This window comes from Choloepus didactylus, chromosome 1, assembly GCF_015220235.1.
Source record: "Choloepus didactylus isolate mChoDid1 chromosome 1, mChoDid1.pri, whole genome shotgun sequence".
In the NCBI taxonomy this organism is placed as follows: Eukaryota; Metazoa; Chordata; class Mammalia; order Pilosa; family Megalonychidae; genus Choloepus; species Choloepus didactylus.
This window is the reverse complement of record NC_051307.1, coordinates 8,206,486-8,215,869: the sequence shown is the minus strand read 5'-3', so window position 1 is coordinate 8,215,869 and position 9,384 is coordinate 8,206,486. Positions and strand designations below refer to the sequence as shown.

General features: G+C 42.4%; 2 pseudogenes; both read left to right on the top strand.

The window, feature by feature from the left end:
- The first annotated feature begins 7,285 nt into the window (after nt 1–7,285).
- LOC119542480 lies at nt 7,286–8,163 on the top strand (annotated as a pseudogene).
- A 297-nt stretch (nt 8,164–8,460) lies between these two features.
- LOC119542408 lies at nt 8,461–9,003 on the top strand (annotated as a pseudogene).
- Nucleotides 9,004–9,384: the final 381 nt, after the last annotated feature.

Below are 9,384 nucleotides of genomic sequence, written 5' to 3'. Positions count from 1 at the left end.
GGTATCTACCGCCAGCTCCCTCAGTTCATTAAAACCTAAAAAGGGTTATCTCTATTGTCTGTAAGAGTGCCCACCAGAGTGACCTCTCGGCTCCTTTTGGAATCTCTCTGCCACTGAAGCTTATTTCATTTCCTTTCACTTCCCCCTTTTGGTCAAGATGTTCTCCATCCCACAATGCCAGGTCTACATTCCTCCCCGGGAATCATATTCCACGTTGCCGGGGAGAATATCACAAAATATTTTAAGAATAAAGAATTAAAGTCACTGAAGATTTAAGGTATGAATATTGGTAATGAAACAAGATTAAGATGATTTTTCACCAGACAATCCAGAATCCCAAATCTTGTCTATAACTAGCCACTTCACCCCTCAGTAGCTCCAAGGAAAGTACACATGTGGAAGGTATCGGCTACACTGAGTACATAGTAATCCCGAGCCTATTTCCCGGTGATCTGGGCTAGGGGACATGGAGAGTTGTTTGTCCAGGCCAGGCAGTCTCCAGAGACCAAGGAGGACCAAAGCCAAGCAGAGTACCCAGGGAACCCAACAGCCAGAGTGAGCACCCGAGGCTGGGAGAGAGCCAGCCCTCCCAAGGCTAGGACATCAGGAGCCATGTCTCTTGGGCCTACAGACCTTTCCAGTTACATGAGAGAGAAGGACCCCAGCCAACCTTCTCCCCCATAGAACCCAGTCTATCCTCTGGAATAACTAGGCTTTGCATCGGGTTAGATATGGGTTGGTTTGCTTCCAACTAGCCTTTAAGACAGCAAAGCCCAGCATGCTTATCAACCAGCATGTTCATGCTATTTACACAGAGGAGATAACAAACCCAGATTCAAACAACCATAGGTAATGCAGGAATTATCACAAAGTGGGTGTGTTCATTTCAAATCATTTGAGTAAATTCATTTCCATAACAACCAGCAGATACAGTTTCCTACGACAAGCCTATAAGACAAGTTTTGCCAAAATCATAATCTCACAAAGGTTACACATTTCAGAGTTTAATCATGAAGCCTTTGCAGAGCATGACAATTCTTGCTCTTCTCAATCAATAATCATTTAGAAGCTCAATTTCATGATGACAGGATACATGATATATAGAGATTTACTGTGAACTAGATTTTGACCCCACACAGCTAATGCTTCCTAATTAGTAACTTTGGAATTACTAGGATTTAAATTCTCCAACTTACTCTTTTATCTTCATAACAAAGAGTAATAACATGCCCAGCACTTTGAATTACATACAATCTTACAACTTTTCAAGGATTCTCATTACATGGTTGTCACAACAGGTTGGGATGAATTGACACTTAAGTCTAAAATTTCTTCTATTACAAATAACACAGGTGCAAACTTTGACAGTTACATAAAGCAGGAAGTACATAGTGTGCAGGTTTGCTCCCAAATACAGCTTTCCAGAGCCTCCTAAATTCCCCCAGAGGAGCCCACAGCTGAAGACTGAACCACCCAAACCTAACACGGACTCCATCAGGTGGGGGGGATGCTCTTTTAATTTAAACCATTTTCCTTGGGGGAGTTTGACCTTCCCGATTGTCTTTCTCACCTTACACTTTCAGAGGCTTTGTCATCATGTCACCAAGTGCAAAAAACCCCGCTTGTCTGAAAACATCCTATGATATGGTCCTTTTGATTTAGCAACTTTGACACACTATTTTGACCCAAGGGACGTGTGTCATAGCCTAAACCAAAATAGACCATAACAATTTCAGTATTTTAAAAATTAACCAAGCCATGGATGAAGTAGATATGGTCATCGGATCCTTAAGCCTCACCCCATTGCCAAGTCCCATCAGGAGGCTGGGGGCTGGGGGCTGAGGGAGAGGGAGTGAAAGGAAGGTTGGGAATGGGGATAAGGGAGGTTGCTCAGAAATGGGAGGGATGGAGACAGACAAGCATTGCCCAGCAGACAAACCTCATATAACAAGGGACATGTTTGTGGATTTGTACACTACAGAAAGGTCATCCATGTTTCTAACTGAAGTGATTGCTCTTTTTCTGAGAAGTCCTTTCTCCTTTGAATGGTCTATCTACATCATAAATCTCTGCTTTCTCAGAGTTATAATCATCATACAGTATTTTTTAGCTTTTAATTTTGAAACACTGTTAAACTTTGAGAAACATTGCAAGAATAGCATAGAGAACTCTCATGTATGCTTTACCCCAGTTCCCCAACTGTTAAAATTTCTACCGTATTTGCCCCATCATTGTGGGCGTGTGGGTGTGTGGGTGGGTGTGTTCTGAACCGCTGAGAGTAGGTTGCAGACACCAGGTTCCCTTCCCCCTAGTAATATAGTGGGCACTTCCTGTAAACGAGAACATTGTCCCACAGAGCCCCGGCATGCCCTTCAAAACCAGGAAGTGAGACTGGTGTAATGCTCCATCGAATCCACAGACCTCACTCAAACTCCACCTGTTGTTCCGTTGAAGTCTTTTACAGGTCAAGGATCAGATCCAGAAGCAGGCATTGCATTTAGTTGTCGTATCTTTTTAGTCTCCTTGAACCTGGAACAGTTTCTCAGTCTTTCCATATCTTTCTTGACCTTGATATTTTTGAAGATCGCAGGCCACTTACTTATAGAACGTTCCTCACTTAGGTTCTGCCTCACATTTCCTCAGATTCAGATTGTGTATCCTTGGCAGGAATACCTCAGAATTGGTGCTCTGTCCTTCTCAGCACATCAGATCACGAGGCACATGATGTCGATTTGTCCCATTAGTGGGATATTAACTTTTATCACACAAACGGCATCTTTCAGATCTCTCCTCTGTGAAGTTAATTAATAAGTATTTAATAACTAATTATTGTATTTATGTATTAATAATTCTAATTACTTTGAGACCATGTAAATATCCTGTTTCTCTTCAAAATTTCACCCAATAATTTTTTTCTAGTTGCGTTGCTTTTTTGAATCAATTTTATTGAGATATACCCACATACCAATCAATGTCTGACAGTATCATCATTTAGTTGTGCATTCATCACCACAATCAATTTTTGAACATTTTATTACTTCAAAATAAAGAAAAAATACATAAAAAAATAAAAAAGAACACCCAAACCATCCTATACCCCTTATTTCCCCTTATTATTTATTATTCATGTATTTTTTGTCATTATTTTGTTACTCATCTGCCCATACACTAGTAAAGGGAGTGTCAGTCACCAGGTGTTCCAGTTTGCTAATGCTGCCATTATGCAAAATACCAGAAAAGGATTGGCTTTTATAAAGGGGGTTTATTTGGTTACACAGTCACAATCCTAAGGCCATAAAAGTGTCCAAATGAAGGCAATAATAATAGGTTACCTTCACTGAAGAACACTCATGATGTCTGGAAAACATCTGTCAGCTGGGAAGGCACATGGTTGGTGTCTGCTCTGGGGTTCTGGGTTCAAAATGGCTTTCTCCCAGGACATTTCTCTCTAAGTATCTGGAGGTATTCTCTTAGTTTCTCCCAGGCAAACCCTGGACTAGCAAAAGTCTGCTTTCAATGGCCATCTCCAAAATGTCTTTCTCAGCTGCAGCTCTTGGGGCATTTTGTCCTCTCTTAGCTTCTCCAGAGCAAACTCCCAGCTAGCATCTCCAAAGCACTCAGTTCCCAAGCATCTCTCCAAAAGTCTCTCTCAGCTGCAGCACCAAGCTCTTTCTGTCTCTGTGATCTTATTGGACTCCAGTGATTTAATTAAGACCCACACCTAATGGGCTGGGTAACACCTCCATGGAAATAATCTAATCAAAGATATTACCCACAGTTGGGTGAGTCACATCTCCATGGAAACATTCAATCAAGAGGTCACACCCTGTGCAGGTTTGAATGTATTGTGTCCCCCAGAAAAAGCCATATTCTTTGATGCAATCTTGTGGGGCAGACATATTAATGGGGAGTAAGTTGGAACGTTTGGATTTGGTTGTTTGCATGGAAATGCGCCCCACCCAACTGTAGGTGATAACACTAATGAGATAATTTCCATGGAGGTGTGGCCCCACCCATTCAGGGTGGGCCTTGATCAGTGGAGCCATATAAATGAGCTGACAAACAGAAGGAACTCAGTGCAGCTGGGGTGACGTTTTGAAGAGGAGCTACAGCCAAGAGGGACACTTTGAAGAAAGCACAGGGGCTACAGATGAGAGACAGTTTGAAGACGGCCATTGAAAGCAGACTCTTCCTCCGGAGAAACTGAGAGAGGACAAATATCCTAAGTGCAACTAAGAGTGACATTTTTGAGGAACTGCAGCCTAGAGAGGAACGTCCTGGGAGAAAGCCATTGTGAAACCAGAACTTTGGAGCAGACGCCAGCCACATGCCTTCCCAGCTAACAGAGGTTTTCCGGACACCATTGACCATCCTCCAGGGAAGGTACCCGATTGCTGATATGTTACCTTGGACACTTTATGGCCTTAAGACTGTAACTGTGTAACCAAATAAACCCCACCACCACCACCCCCAAATGCCCACATCCTAATATCTGGAACCTGTGCATATATTAGTTTTCCTGTCAAAGGAGACTTTGCAGGTGTGACTAAATAAAGGATCTATAGTTGGGGAGACTGTGAAGTTCCAATATAATCACAAGAGTCCTTATAAGAGAGAGGCTGGAGGGTCAGGGAGGAGATGTGGCAGTGGAAGCGGAAGTTGGAGAGGCACTTTGCAGATGGAAGGGGCCAGAAGCCAAGGAAAGCAGGCAGCCTCTAGAAACTGGAAAGTGCAAGGAAACAACTTCTCCACTGGAGCCTCCAGAGGGATTGTGGCCCTGCCAACACCTTGATTTAAGCCTGGTGAAATCCATTTCGCACTTCAGAACTCCATGACTATAAGATACTAAATTTGTGTTATTTTGAGCCACTAAATATCATCTATGCCAGTAATTTAATTAGTAATTTGCCCAGGAACATAAAACTACTTAATTGATGGTTCAAAAATCAGGGTTCCTATTTGAAATTGTGGTCATGTTTTGGTAATGGATGGTGGTGATGGTAGCACAACATTGTGAACGTAATTAACAGCACTGACATATGTATCTGAATGTGAGTAAAAGGGAAATGTAACAGAATAATAGTAATAATTTTAAAAACACAGCACTACACTACAGAAACAGTGAACCCTAAGTTAAACCATGGACTGCAGTTAATAGTATAATTATAAAAATGTGCTTTCATCAATTGTAACAAATGTTCTACAGCAATATAAGTTGTTAATAATAGGGTGGTGTTCTAGTTTGCTAATGCTGCCAGTGCAAAACACCAGAAACAGATTAGCTTTTATAAAAGGGGGTTTATTTGGTTACACAGTTACAGTCTTAAGGCCATAAAGTGCCCAAGGTAAGTCATCAACAATCGGGCACATTCACCGGAGGATGGCCAATGGCATCCAGAAAACCTCTGTTAGTGGGGAAGGCACATACCTGTCATCTGCTTGCTCCCAAGAGGCGTTTCAAAATGGCATTCTTCAAAATGTCTGCGTCAGCTTCCAATGGCCATCTTCAAAATGTTTCTCAGCTTCAGCTCACTCCACCTCCCTATGAGCTCCTTCTGCCTGAGCTTATATAGTGCTCCAGTAAACTAAATAAGGCCCACGCTGAATGGGTGGGGCCACACCTCCATGGAAATAATCTAATCAGAGTTATCACCCACAGTGGGGTGGGTCACATCTCCATGGACACTGAACCAACAGGTTCCAACCCAATCCACACTAATACGTCTGTCCCCACAAGAATGCATTCAAGAATATGGCTTTTTCTGGGGGACATAAATATACAAACTGGTACAGGTGGTATATGGGAATCCTGTATTTTACGCATGATTGTTCTGTAAACCCACAACTTCTCTAATAAAGAAAACAAATCCAGACTCTGGAAAAGATACCTTTCCCTTCCTTCTTAACTAGGTGTTTCTCAAAAATACATTCAGATGTGCCCCCAAGATGTTTAAATATGAATGACTGTAGTTATTTCCATCTGGCTATCTAACCTTTTTTCATTTTTTAAGCTCTGACTTGTATCAATAACAAGGGCTCGGTCCCAGAAAGCAGTCATCACATGGCTTTGACCATGTACAGCTGGGGAAGCCGGTGGGACAGTCCCTGCCAGGCTGGTGGGAAGAGAAGATGGATGTAAAGTAGATGAGAGCAAGGACCACCTTGAAGCCACAAGGGGATAGACTGGAGCCCGGGTCAGCCTCTCCCCACCACCAGCTTTGACGATGTGGGCATCCTGTGGGAGAAGCTGGCACCATTTGTAAAGGAGCTAAGTCACATCTGGCCCGGGTGTCAGAGAAGCTTCCAGAGAATCTGGGAAGAGGTAGAGCTGCTACCAAGTGGCTGCAGGCACAGCTGCCTGTCCCCGCCAGAGGTGAGCCAGCACATAAACAACAAGGCCCGTGAGCGCCAACGAGCACCTGGTTTCCCGGCAGAGGCCTGCAGAGTGTCACACGACATCGTTCTCGCTTCACTTCTGCCTTCCCGATGTTGGCGAGCTGTCTCTTGCAGCCCACCTTAACCGTAGTATGCAGGGAAGGAAAATGCCGTGCAGCTTGCCAAATCGGCACATTTTACAAAGTCACCACATCACTCTACCCCTCATTAGTTGTGGTACCTTAGGGAAACTTCCTTTACCTCATCTGAAATATGTAAACAATCATAATTATCCGTGGATTTCCTTGAGAATCAGGTGAAATGATATACGCTCTAGATAGTGCATCTAGAACATAGATATTTAAATTTTTGATGAATTACTTAGTTGATTCCATTACTAAATTAGATGCTAGAAAAATGAGCTTTGAGTTTAAATGTGTTACTCATAATAAAGATCACTAGCTCTTTCAACTGGCAAAAAATAACTACTGCAAGCAAATTTAAGATTAGTGATAAAATCATAAATATTTTACCCATTTCGGTAGAACAAACAGCCCAATGCTATTAATATGCATTCTTAAATTTTGTCTTTCTTTATATTGTTTGAGACAAACAATTTAACTAAAAAAAAAGTTAAAAAACAGAATTCAAGGTATGGTCCATTTTTGTTTAAAAAAAAGAAGTGTTCTATACAAAACATAGATTAAAAGAATGGACTCGATTGAGACAAGACGGCAGGTTCACAGTGACAATCTGTGGAGGTTTGTGGCCAGAAGACATGGGTTTGTGACCCTCCCATGCCATCTGTTAGCACAATAGTGGGCGTGAAAATAGGTGTGCCTAGAAGCAGATTTTAAAATCAGTTTCTCTTCAGAACATCTCTTTTTATACCACCCAATAAGCATCTTAATTCACCGTGGCAGTTGCAGCAGTAAAATGGGTGCTATCAAGCAGAACCGTCTTGAAACATTTATTTCCACTCCAAAACAGAGCTTTATTTATGTTTGTCATAAATATACATGTTCTTGTCTCCCCGAAGTCTATAATTGCAAAGTAGAGCCTGCTTTGACATCTGATGGCAGGATGATAGTATGTTACCCCCTTCTGTGGATGTTCCATATGAACACACAAAACCTATCCCTCGACCAGATCCCATGCTCAATAATGAAGAAACACATGACCTAGTGCTTCAGATTTTCAGAAGAAAAAGATGAACATCTTGAGTAAGGTCTCATGGTAGAACAACTTAGCAAAATGTTCTTTATTACTAAGCACCATTGGTGTCCTCATGGACAGTATCACAGATGTCGAAGGAAACTGAATCCCCCAAAAAACAGACGATTTTCAGGTTCTTTAGGAATCAGAGAGAAATGTTATCTTTTGCCTCATTTGCCACTTGAGAAAATGTAATCTGGTGCATTCACTAATATGTTACACAGTGAAATAGTAATAAAATATCTTTTCATTTAAAAAAGTGTGGGTTCTGTGGCCTTATTGCTTACTGGGTACAGAGTTCTGTTTGAGGTGGTAGAAAAGTTTGGATTATGGATGACGGTGACCATAGCACAACATTGTAAAAGTAATTAATGCCACTGACCTGCACACTTAAAAATGGTTAAAAGGGCAAATTTTATGTTATATAAATGTTATCACAATATGTTTACCATGTTTATATGGGCTCTGTGATCAGATGGCCCGGGCTCGGCTCCGGCTCCACCACATACGAGCTGTGTGAGGAAGTTGGATGAACGCAGCGCCGAGTCGTCAGTAAAAGTGGGAGAGCACTAACTAGTTCCTACCTCACCAAGTCGTCATTTCATCTGAGAAAAGCTCTATGTAAAGCAAAGGAAATAAAACACACAAAACAATTTTGAAAAAGAACATTTATCATTAACTACATTAAGTCTGGAAATGAGGTAATGGGTAGTAAACTACGATAATTAAGACAGTGTCCTATTGATGAAAGAATAGACACCAAATAAAACAGCATAGAGAACCCGGAAGTTGACCCACACAAACGTGGCCAATTGATTTTCAACAAGGTTGTAAGGGCAATTCTATGGAGAAAGGATCGTCTTGTCAAAGATGGTGTTGCAGCAGATGCTGCCATCCGCCACTGCGGTCCCCACCCGCGACCACGGTCAACCCCACCGTGTTGACATCACCAACGATGGTGAGTCTTTGGGCTGCATCTCCTTCGAGCTGTTTGCAGACAAAGTTCCAAAGGCAGCAGAAAATTTTCGTGCTCTGAGCACTGGGGAGAAAGGATTTGGTTATCTTTTACAGAATTCTTCCTGGGTTTATGTACCAGGGCGGTGACTTCATATGCCATAACGGCACCGGTGGCAAGTCCACCTGCAGGATGCATGCACGTCCTGGCGTCTTGTCCGTGGCCAATGCTGGACCCAACACAAACAGTTCCCAGTTTTCCATCTGCACTGCCAAGACTGAGTGGTTGGATGGAAGCACATGGTCTTTGGCAAGGTGAAAGAGGGCGTGGACATTGTGGAAGCCATGGAGCGCTTCGGGTCCAGGCATGGCACGACCAGGGAGAAGATCACCACTGCCAACTGTGGACAAGTCCCCGTACTGCCGTCTGTTGGATTCAGCCTCTTGGGGCACAGATGAAGGCAAAGAAGGACAGTGGGTGATCTGGGTCGGTTGGTGGAAGCAAAATAAAAAAGAACAATATCTTCTTTGTGAATATTTTCTTACTCCAACACAGTATTGTTTCTTAGGTTCATTCCTGTTGTGTGGAGCCGTGGATTCATTTTTTCAGTAATATACAGTATGTCATTATGTGAATATATCACAATTTATCTCACTCTTCTTTTGTTGACAGATGTTTGAATTGTTTCTAGCTTTTTACTGTGATGAACAATGAATGCTGCTAGGAAGATTTTTGAGAGAATGGGAAGAGGATTTCGCTGTAATCAAGAGTCTCCTGGAAGACAGGATGTGTCCTCTGCATTTCAAATCTGTCCCAGGGCAGAGATGACACCATCAGGG